This window comes from Lepidochelys kempii, chromosome 5 (genome assembly GCF_965140285.1).
Source record: "Lepidochelys kempii isolate rLepKem1 chromosome 5, rLepKem1.hap1, whole genome shotgun sequence".
In the NCBI taxonomy this organism is placed as follows: Eukaryota; Metazoa; Chordata; order Testudines; family Cheloniidae; genus Lepidochelys; species Lepidochelys kempii.
Genome location: NC_136384.1, coordinates 42474204 through 42486493, shown reverse-complemented (window position 1 = coordinate 42486493; position 12290 = coordinate 42474204). Strand labels below are relative to the sequence as shown.

The window sequence follows — 12290 nt, the reverse complement described above, 5'->3', positions numbered from 1 at the left end:
TTTCACCACATATCTCCCACAGAAGCAGTATGAATTGCATGAGTCTCAGCAGTTTCACACTGCTAAGGAAAACAAATGCAGTAGCACAAATGTTATTTTCCTCAGAAGTAGTAGGGGAATGCAACAAGGTACACACAAATGGTAGGGTAATAGAGACAGACAGGAATAAGGTGGTACTGGCTCAGTGGTCCTATGCCAATGTGTTTTAGTTCAGGACAAAGCTGGGACCATAATTCTGGTTGCTGGGAATGGTTGCAGCTCAACTCTTTTGGGACAGATTGAGAGAGGGAAGGATTAGAATAGTTAGCATCTCTGCAGTTCCTAGAGCTATTTGGCTTTTCTAATCGTTCCTTTTTTATTGCTGTTGTTTTTAAATGTTCTGTTGTTTCAGAATAGTTTGATACTATATGCTTATGAACTGAAAAAGTCTGTGTTAAGAACAATCCTGAGAAAAAGCAGGACTTTCTAATTTAAAATAATTCTGACAGCATGATTCCATGAAAGTTAACCAAAAAAAGCATTCAAAAACTGCCTCTCTTTGTTCAATGAATTACGCAAAAAGGTAATGTACTAGAGAAAGAGATAACTGAACATTCTGTTAGCTATTTCTCCTGTATTTACACTTCTGATCTTGTCTATCAGACTCAAAGTTCAGGGTTCTTGGGTTTTTGTATTTTTTTCCTTTTAAAATTGAAACACTCAAGCAGTGACATTTTAACATTCTGTAACTAGAAAACTTAAAAAGGTATCCATATATCCTACACATATTACTTCCTATTAACGTCCTACAGAACAAGGTGTTTTGCAATATTAAAAAGTTATTTTTCCCCATCACTGTAAAATAGATTTGGAGGAGGAGGGGAGACTTACAAAAAACCCAGAATTTTTTTCAGATGTTTGTTTTCAATACTCTACCCAATAAAAAGAAGAAATGGAACAGTTGTTTAGGGGAGAAGGAGGTGAACACTAGTCTAAAGCAAGTCCTACTGAGTGTCACTCTCTTTTACTTAAGACCCTCCTTATAGCCAGCCGATGAACCACCATTGCAATAACCCATTATAAGATGACTGGATGCTCCAGGTCACAGAGATGTATTACATTTAGTGTGAAAATTAAAAATTCAAGACAACCCAAGACTTGACACCCTGAGTTCTAACAACCTGTATCTATGGTATAGTCCTGTAAGAAAAGTTGTGACCAGAAGTACTCATTTGGGTATATCCTCCTATAAGCATCCAATGCTAGATGGCAGGCCAGCATTCTGAACCACCATTGGTTTACTGCAGTTACTTTCACTTCTGTTTGCAACAGCTTATCAACATCTTTGCTTGTGACCCATTAAGTGTACTGCAGTGAGAAAGAGGACAATGCAAATTTTGTATCTGCATACTATATCCTGTACTTTGAGCATTTTTCCATGAAAGCCTTAGATTGGTATGCTACCAAACCCACCCTGACTTACTATTAAGAGCCACAGAAGTGCATGAGGTAGTATCTTTTATTGGACCAACTTCTGTCCACTTTGTCTCTCTAACATCCTGGTACCAACATGGATACAACAACGCTGCATTTTAAGAGCTAGGTATTATTGTTATCATTAGTTAAAATACAGGCCCTGATCCTGCAAACATTTATGCATATGAGTAATTTTAACTACATGCATAAGAACTTGCAGGATCAGAACCAAAATTTGCATAGAAGTTTTCAAAAGAAAAAGTTATGCCTATAATTCCCACTAGTTTAATCGCATCAGTTTGGATGTAAATGTTTCCTGAAATTAAGTTTCAAGTTAAAGCTTCCCTCCCATCTTCTGGGTGATTTAAATGAGTTGTAGTTTCTATTTTACAGCAATTTGCTACATAAAGGAGGAAAGTTACTGCTTAGAACAGGGGTGGGCAAACTATTTGGCCCGAGGTCCACATCTCGGTGGGGAAATTGCATGTAGGACCATGAACGTAGAGCCTGGGCATTGGGTTGGGTTGCAGGAGGGGTGCGAGGTGTGGCAGGGGGCTCAGGGCAGCAGGTTGGGGTGCAGGGTACAGGAGAGGTTTGGAGTGCAGGCTCTGGCCCGGCGCTGCTTATCTTGAGCAACTCTGGGGTGGCAGCAGCGCGGTTAAGGCAGGCTCCCTGCCTGCCCAGGCTCTGCGCCACTCCTGGAAGTGGCTGGCACCACGTCCCTGCAGCCCCTGGGTGACAGGGCCTAGAGGGCTCTGCGTGCTACCCTCACCTGCAGGTAGCTCCCCCCAAAGCTCCCATTGGCCATGATTCCCCGTTCCTGGCCGAGGGCAGCGCGCGCAGCCGAGGGCAGCGCGCGCAGCCGTCTGCCCCCTTCCTTCCCCAGGCGTTGCAGAGAAGTGGCACTGGCCACTTCCGGGAGAGAGATACAGGGCCAGGGCACACAGGGAGCCTGCCTTAGCCCCGCAATGCCATGGGGATGGCAATGCCATGGGCCAGATCCAAAACCCTGATGGGCTGGATCTGGCCCACGGGCCATAGTTTGCCCACCTGGCTTAGAAGGTATAAGCTCCACAAGGATTCTCAGTTCTGGTCTCAGAAGACAACCAGAACTCTAACTTCTACATTTTTCTACACTGGAACTTCTCTGGGTTCCAGGCAGCAACCCTCACAATTCTTATCTTCAGCCAGCCTTCCCTCCCCAAATATCTGGAATTGCCTAAACAATTGAAGGATTGGGGTAGGAAAGCAGTATGCACCCCAGGAAGCACAAATAGCTGCCTTGGTAATACTTGTAAGACAAGAAACATCAGTGCCGAAACTAAACAATTGCAGAGAGTCTGCTCCTGGTAATATAGGCACTTAACTTGGCATAAGGAGTGTTCTAATTGCAACAAGAGTTCCTAGCACTCCCCCATCAGAGTTTACTGATGTCTTCAAAGCAACCTCAGAGTATCAGGAACAAGTTAGCTCAATCACTGAGCATACACTATGTCTTCTGAATCATTTTCATTTGTTGCACAAGAACAAATTCCTGGGGAATTCCATAAACCTTCTTGTGAAACTTCCTGAAGTTGTGGGGTTTGACAGCAATGCAAAGATCCGCTGGCTCTCCTGATACTTCCTATCTTAGCTTCTTCCATCAAGGCTCCATCTCAGAGGCCTGATCCCATTAACTTCAGGGGGGAATTGGAGTCTTTTCACTGACTTAATGGGCACTAGACCAGATGCCAAGATGAGCTGAAGCTCAGTACCACCCATATCAAGTGCCAAGGCTTGTCAAAGCATTTGGCTGAAATGGAAACAATGTAAAATACTTCGATAGTAAGGCAATCCCTCCAGGTCTACCAAGGGAAGCTAGATTTGTACCAATCCAGAGTTCAAGCAATCAACTGTCCTTCTTAGTCAACTCTGACTATTCTTCCAACGGTAAGCCCTATAAGCAACTCCGAGCAGCTTCATAAGAATCCCCCTGAGGTGCCTCAAAGAGAGTTTGGAGGCATTCCCCATGTTGTCTCAATAGTCAGAGTGACAGCAGCCGCCAAATCAGACACTGAAGCAAATGATGCAATGTGTGTTAGTCTGTTACAGATGTTGTTTTGCTGTATGGACATGACCTGAAGCAACTGAGCAATCTTCTTTCCTTCTGAGGGGCTAGGAAACTAATAACTGCTTGAAAATAAGAAGTACAACAAGCAGGTGCGAGAGCACTAGGGGTAAGCATCAAGGCACCACAAAACTACGTAACTGCTGAAATACGCACCCAAAAGGCAAAGGACTAACACACTAAGGTGCTAAAAACATTACTGGAAAGGTGAGCCAAAGCACCCAACAATTTTAATAAAATTTTCCCTTGCTAGAATGCGTGGCACAGTAAAGGATATCAAACAATGCTAGAGCAGAGATCAGAGAGAGACAGCTCCTGCAGAAAGCTCCAACACTGACCGTAGTCAAGAAAGAACTGATTGGAAGACTCCAGAGGCAGGCACATGATGACCAACAGAAAGGCTGACTCTTGTGCCATTCCTCTATGGCTGTCTGTAGGGATTTAAAAAAAAAAAAAAAAAAGCTTAGAGTATCACTGGAGAGCTGACCCTCAAAAGCATGAATTCTGGTGATGATCTCTTCAAATGCGAATGAATAACTGATTTGTGCAGGATAATATTAAAGGAATTTTTAATTTCAATTACTTGCAATGGTTAGCGAGATTACAACCACTTCAGTTACTAAAACTAAATCCTAGCACTCAGAGTGCGTGCGTGCGTGAATATACAAACAGAGTTCACCTAACAGTCTGCAGAAAGACAAATATAGCCGGAGTGTCTGCTTCAAACAGGTAATATGACCTGAGAGAGAGAGAGCGCGTGCGCACACTCAACAGCTCAGTAGAGATGTTTTTAATATATTTCCTTTCTGGCTGTTTCTAGCAGTTAAATTCCACTTGTGCTGCCTGCAATAGCTCCCTATGGTGCTGTCTGGCATTCCAGAATAGCCAAAGCACATAGGACACATATCCTTCCTCACCCCTGGCAAATGACTATGACAGGGACTACAAGATGTGGTGGCATAGCTCCATTATGTTGGCTCTATACCAGCAAGGGGAATATTCTATGCTGGAGGAATTTCTGGCATGGGAGGGGAAAGGAAATCCATTTAGGACCACACCCCAGATTCAGCACCCGCTGTATGACAGTCGCTTTTACTTTCTACTATTACAAGAAGCACCTAAGAAAGCTGAATGGAATTAGAAAATAATTTTTATTCCTGCCCTCCCCCCATGTTTCCTTTGTGCATTTGACACAACTCTGTGTACAGCCAATATTGCTGTTCCCCTGCTCCCAAGAGTCTTTCATACAACATCGGGGAATATGTAAGTGTGTGTCATAAAACTTGACAGGAAAGCAAGGGCAGGGGTTGTACCCTATTTTTCTTTTAATTGATGGATGGGATTTCTAACTTTTTAAAATACAGATTATTCAGAAATAAACAGCTTTCTCCAACAAAAACTGAATTGCTTTTGTAGGCGTATACTTAAAGGGGAACCTGTTTGCAAAAGACAAGACAAGATTATTGTGACAGTGCAACTTACAAATGTAGAATTTTTTTTTTACATAACTCAAAAATAAAACAATGTAAAACTTTAGAGCCTACAAGTCCACTCAGTCCTACTTCTTGTTCAGCCAACCACTGAGACAAACAAGTTTGTTCACATTTACAGGAGATAATGCTGTAATTCTTATTTACAATATCACCTGAAAATGAGAACAGGTGTTCCTATCGCACTTTTGTACCCGCATCACAAGATATTTACATGCCAGATATGCTAAATATTCATATGCCCCTTCATGCTTCGACCACCATTCCAGAGGACATGCTTCCATGCTGATGATGGGTCAGATGCCACCAACAGAAAATTGATTTTCCTTTTGGTGGTTGGGGTTCTATAGTTTCCCCATCAGAGACTGTTGCTTTTTAAAAGACATCTGAAAGCATGTTCCATACCACATCTGAGTGGATTTGTAGGACTGAATGGACAGACTTGAAAGCTCTAAAGTTTTACATTATTTTATTTTTGAGTTTAGTTATGTAAAAAAAAAATTCTACATTTTTAAGTTGCACTGTCATAATAAAGAGATTCCATTACAGTGCTTAGATAGGTTAATTGAAAAATACTATTTTATTTTTGTACAATGCAAATATTTGTAATCAAAAATATAAAGTGAGCACTGTACACTTTGTATTCTCTGTTGTCACTGAAATAAATATATTTAAAAATGTAGAAAAACATTCCAAAATATTTAAATAAATGGTATTCTATTATTAACAGTGCAATTAAAACTGCGATTAATCATGAATTTTTTTAATCGCTTGACAGCCCTAGCTGGAAGAGTCCTCAAGAAATCATTTAGTCCAGCGCCCTGCACTGAGGCAGGATCAAGTATACCTAGACCATCCCCAACAGGTGTCTGAAGAGCAGGTTAGACAAAGCCTCCACTGATGGGGATTTTACAACCTCCCTTGGAAGCCAAATCCAGTATTTAACAACCCTTCCGGTCAAAACGCTTTTCCTGATACATAACCAAAATTTCTCTTGCTGCAGATTAAGCAGTCCTACCTTCAGTAGGCATAGAGAGCAATTGATCATCCTCCTCTTTCTAACAAGCTTTAACGCACCTGAAGACTTATCAGGTCCCGCAACAGCTTTCTTTACTCAACACTAAACATGCCCAGTTTTTTTTAACCCTTCCTCATAGGTCAGTTTTTCTAAAACTTTTCTAATTTTTGCTGCTCCTTCTGGTCTCCCTCTAGTCTGTCCACATAATTCTCAAAAGTGTGGCACACAGAACTGGCCACAGTACTGCAACTAAGTCCCACCAATGCTGAGTAGAGCAGGACTACTGCTTCCCACAACTTCCAGACAACACTCTTGTTAATATACCACAGAATACCACTAGCCTTTTTAGTTATTGCTTCATATTGTTGGATCATATTCAATTTGTGATCCACTATAACCACGATATTCTTTTCTACTGTACTATTGTCTGGTCAGTTATTCCCCATTTTGTAGTTGGGGATTTGATTTTTCCTTCCTAAATGCAGTATCTTCAACCTGTCTTTACTGAATTTCATCTGACAACAATTTTCCAAGGTTGTTTTGAATTCTAATCCTGCCATCCAAAGTGCTTTCAACCCCTCCTAACTTGGTGTCATCCACAAATTTATGAACATACTCTCCACTTCATTATCCAAGTTATTAATGAAAACATTGAATAGCATCAGACCCAGGACTGACTCCTGCAGGACCACATTAGGATATGTCCTCCCTATTTGACAGAGAACCATTGCTAACTACTGTTTCAGCATGGTCCCTCAACTAGTTGTGCACCCACATTATAAATAGGAAAATGTGATCTAGATTAAATTAGTTTGCTTATTTGAGAACCCGTTCCAATGCTGATGTCCTCCAACATAACTGAAGTACGGTTCTGTTAGAGTTAAAAACAAAGTTTGGTTCCATTTAGACCTCTTTCTCTCAATTGTACAAAGCCTTGGACACATCCTATATCTGCAAAGTGCAAACACCAACTCAGTGCTGAAATAGTATTCCTCTACACTACCTCCAGAGAAACATAAAACTATACAAGAGATTAAATGAAGACCAAGAGTGTTAAAACCAGCTATATGAAAAGATCAAGGATCATAAAACAAACATTTTACATTGCTGAATAGTAGGTAACTGCTAAGCAAAAACATTGCACAAAAAATAGAGATAAAGGATATCCCAAAAATACTACAAAAAAAAACCCCCACAATCATTTAGAATACATTTTATAAATAAACCGAACACTCTGCTTGTGTTTGAATATTTACATTCTATTGTGACAAGTACTGTATCATCATCACTTGAACATCAATTCAACTGTTTTAACCATGCAAAAACATCAACATTACTCCATCTGAACCTCTGTGTTTATAGCAATTTCCACACAGAACATATTTTAATCAAACACGTCACCTGTAAGCACCTACGTTAGCTGTCTGTACTAACAGTAGTATGCTCTCATGGGTATGAGCTACTTTCAGGTCAATAAGAAAAGCTTTCCCTCCCATAACTGTCAAAGCTTCCCTCAAAAGTATTAGTTTATTCCAGAAGGGAAACTCACTGAAGAGCCTACACTTGATATTCTCATAAATGTAAATATTCTCAAAAAGCAACAAGAGATTCATAAGTAACCTAAACTAATATAATAGAAACTAAAATAATAGAACTAAAATAAAATAAGCAAACTAAAATAACAGAAGTATGCCCATCACATTGAGTAGAGGGAACTTTTCTCTTCTGAAGTGTTTCACTTTCAAAGAGAAGAAGGTAAACTAATAATGGTTTAAAGTTGTAAAGGTGAAAAAAATTCAATTTACATTAAATTGAGTGGAAGTAATCATATCAAACTTCCCCAAACTTGCTAAAAAAGTAATAAATATATTCTGAGCCCATGGGAAGAGTTCAATATTGCTATTTACCTTAAAGCCATACACTATGCATGAATGCCATTAAAGAAAAAAACCCATACATTTACGTTTGCACACCACCACATTTTATGAATACTTGAATGAAAATTGCTCTTCATCCCCAAAAGTCCCTAAATCAGCTCTATTTGAATGTGATATGCTATTAGACAGTATTTGTACATATCTACTTAAATAACAAGTGTTTACACATGAATAGGGAAGTTCTTGTGGCTATTCTACTACCCACAGCTGGATTTTGTACACCACTATAATTATATTTTTGATATTTTAATTTTAAGTAGCTATGTTATAAGACAATATTTGTTTGTACATATTTAACTCAACTGAGGTGGGGGGGAAGTGGCAGTAGCACACCAAGTTAAAAGATTTCAATATGATACCAAATACATTTTTGAAAACACAGAAACAATACCAGTTAGCATATATACAGTCACACAACCCACCCAGCAGGTTTAATATTTTATAAAATGAATTAATCAAAAATGACAATTTAAAGATTTGACTACCATGTAATTTTTTAGTCTCAAACACTGCTGGCTGCAAAAAAGAATAAATTATCTAATACTAAACTATGTTAATGAAATGAATGCCATTCTGTGTCATAACCACTAGCTGTAAGTTGCAGTGAACTGCACTTTCATCATTTAAGAAGGGCCTTGTAGCTACCACAGTGACAAAACTGTAGTTTAAAAAGTCGCAGCCCCAAAATACAAGGATCTTTTCTTCTACATGGCACTGAAAATTATCTAGTGCATCATCAGAAAAACAAAAGGTCTGAAAAGAAACAAAAATTGCATCCATTAGGAATACAGTGGTTTACAACTAAATTTGTCATGTGTTACTACATCCCCCCACCCCCCATAGAACCTAGTCACTATTGGAAATGAAGCACTGCTTTGGAAAGGATCATTCTTTGTAAAAGGATTACTCTGTTTAGACTTCATTATGTTACTGCCAAGCATAAACCATATAAGGAAGATGAAGTTCAGTGTCATCTGTTTTGTTTAGTTCTTTCAGATGCCCAAGAATAACCTTTTCTGTTGCCTGTGAAGTCTAGAAATTATAAACCTGATCACTTGTACATTATCACTTGAAAAAGCTATTTTGTATCAACACAAATGTGTCATTTTTCCACTAAAGACTACTACTACTACTACTACAGCAGTCTGTGCTAGATGAATAAATTGTTTCATATCTACACAAAACTGCCTACTGTTATTTATCTGATCTGGATCATTGGATATTTTACTTCCTTGAAAAATACACAGATACATATACAGTAAGTATAAAAAGTTCACACACAAGTGAACTTATTTGACTGTCAGATGCACACATTTCTCAGACATGCCAGTTCCATATTTCTATACCAGACTGATCAGACACCATATCCAATCAGTAAAACTGAAAACACACCACCATCCAATTTGTTATAAAAGAACAATAATTTAGACTGTCTTCTACCAAGGGGAACACAAATCAGTCCCAAGCTATGGCCTTTAATACATTATTTGGAAAGGTATACTTATAAATGATTTTCTACATAAATGCGGGTTGGGGGAGAGGAAGTGTCTCTCTCAGCACAGGTAGTTTTGGAACCCCAATGTAATCAACATCTGGTAATTGCCTCTTTGAAGCAACTTAAACCAAGTTGTGATACATCATGTAGAAACTTTGTTAAATATGTTTTTTGTTCAATGTAGCTAGTCAAGACACAAAGTAACATGCACTAGTCACAATTATGCAATACTGAAAACATCTTGTTAAGGATATCACATTGAATTGAGCTTGTGCATCTTCTTACCCCTACAAACAGATTTTGATGAGAAGTCTTATCGAAAGCAATGAATACTAAAATTTTGTTACCAATTTTTTAACCAAAGTTATATCATATCAATGTTTAGAATCAGTCCTTACAGTAACTCACATTAAAGTACGCTGTTTTCCATCCTTTCTTCTACATAGATGTTATCAGGATAATCTTCTACAGGTTCTAAATTTAGGACATATTTCTTGCATATGAAAAAAAATCAATTTATATTGTAAGGAGAGGTATTATATGAAGTGTTGGTTATCCTGCCCCAGATATTAAAATAAAAATTAAACTAACTCTTCTTCAATTAAATACATAGTCAAACTCTTCATCTTGAAGAGCAGAAAAAAAGTAATGCAACCTTATTTACAAAGAAATAAATGAACATTTAAAAAAAAAAAAAAAAGACCAGTACTTCTTTTTAAAGGGTGCACATATCAGATGGTCAGAGGAAAGGAACCAACACCCAGAAAGAGTAAAGAAAAATAGTAAATATAGTGATCTCCAAAACCTCTGGACTTCTTTCAAGTAAAACGCTTAAGAGTAGCACCCTTTCGAAGTGCTTATTCACAGAGAAGGGAACAAGCTGCCAGACTTAGTAACTTTTTCTGAAGAGAACGATTAAAAAAAAAAAATCACAAACGCATAACCAAGCAGTTTCACTTCAATACCTCATCCTGCTGAACAAAGAAACTTCTGTGTTTGAGGAGCTTAAAAACTTTCGATCTCACCAGATTCTTGTTGCAACCTCCATGGAAATAACCATCCCACTCACACAAACAGCATTGGAAGAGACAAAAGGAGACTCGTGCTTATTTCAGGCAGACAACACAATCCAGCAAGCAAAATAAAGGCCAAAAACAGGATATGAGAATGAAACGCCAGCTCTTTCCTTTCCCCTCCCCTCGGCGCAAGGCTTCTTAACCGAACCTCCTCTGCACCGCTTACCTTTGATCGCGGCTGTCTTTCACCCCACGCCAGCGGGGCTCCTTTCTACCCCCAGGAGAATTTTAAATCCAACCAAGTTTTCTTCCCGTGGGCCGAGCGGATGCAGTCGCTCTCGGCCGGGAGGCAGGGCTGGGGCAGGGGGGAAGCAGCGCCGGCTTCTCGGCACCCCCGATCCCGGTTTCAGCAGCTGGCCGATCCCAGGCGAGTCACATTCCCCCGGCCGAGACGCTGAAGTTGAAGAGTCACTTCCTGCCCCGGGCACAGCCACAGACGGCGAGTCGGCAGCGCCCACCCAGCAGCCCCCCGCGCCCGGCCCGCTCCGCCACCGCCCCCTGCCGCCCAGCCCAGGCTGCCTTCTCCCCGCACTAGGCCAGCTCCGCGCGCCGAACCCAACCCGCCCCGCCCCGCCCGCTTTATTGTCCTATAGCGACTGCCGCATGCAGCCCAGCCCCGCCCGCCCCGCGCCCTCAACCGCCGCCAGGGGCGCGAGGCGAAGAACGAGAAGCTCCTTCCTCACCTGCCCCTTCCTCTGCCCGCTCCCCACGCCCGGGCGACCGCAGGGGAACCGCGAGTAGCCGAGCCACCTCCCGCCCACGCCGCCGGGGACCCGCGATACAAGAGGCGGCAGCAGCACCGCCGCCTAACCAGCGGGAGACTCTGCAGCGCCGCCGGGAGGGAAGGGCGGACGCGCCTCTCTCTCACCCGCCCTCCCTCTGGCCGCGAGGGGCGAGCCAGACAACGAGTCTGGGGCTGAGTGCCAGCGGCGACGGCGGGACACAGCCAATCCAGAGCCAGAGCCGCGAGAGGGGCGGCCATCCCCAGCCAATCACTGCGCTCCGCGAGCGAGGCCTCAGCAAGTTACGTTGCGTGAAACTGGGAAGTGGGAGAGCGAAGCGTGGGTGGGGGGGGAGAGAGCGAGGAACACGCGAGGGCGAGGGGGAGGGGGAGGGGGAGGGGGAGGGGGGAAGCGGCAGCGGCGGCGGAACGAGAAGGTAGAAGCGAGAGAGGCGAGGGCGAAGAGGAGGGGGAGGGGAAGGGGAATGAAGGATGCAAAGGAAATCAAGTAGCCGAGAAAAGGCTTGACATAGGTCAGCGTAACGTTCACTTCGCCGTTTCTCTCTTTACACCCACACTGCTACAGCAGCTGTATCCTTTAGCACGCTACAGTTCCGTGTATAAGAAAGCAACAGCTCTTTATTGGTGGTGCCCTTTTTCTTCCTCATTAAGCAATCGCCACGTGGTTTCGCTGTCTGTTTTTTCTAGGGTAAAGGTGTAACTATTTTATTCTACTTTTTGGCAGAGTTAATGCAGTGAAAGGTGCGGTGGCTCATTCTTTTTAATGAAGGTGTTAGTTGTTTAGACAAACTCAATCTGGATTCTGGAATGACAGTTGTTTCCTTCGGTATAAGCAACTCATCATCATAATTTATTAATTGCACATATTACAGTCAGTCCTGTGCCTGGCTTTTGTTCTCTTGCATTCATAACAACCTTGTTAGTTATCACACCAATGTATAATTTACATCCAGTATTTTATGGGGGAGAA

The 12290-nt window shown here is 41.6% G+C and overlaps 1 protein-coding gene across 9 annotated transcripts in view; it reads right to left on the bottom strand.

Moving 5' to 3' along the window:
- ERBIN (erbb2 interacting protein) overlaps positions 1–11485 on the bottom strand; it is a 226698-nt gene extending 215213 nt beyond the window's left edge. For 4 of the 9 annotated variants that reach the window (XM_073344085.2, XM_073344088.2, XM_073344092.2 and 1 more), the window contains exon 1: positions 10745–11066. The gene's annotated coding sequence lies outside the window, so the exon portion shown is untranslated. Of the gene's footprint in view, positions 1–3900; positions 3994–10744; positions 11068–11261 lie in introns of those variants that run through there. The other 5 variants (XR_012158901.2, XR_012158902.2, XM_073344084.2 and 2 more) reach the window with 4 other exon arrangements.
- Positions 11486–12290: the final 805 nt, after the last annotated feature.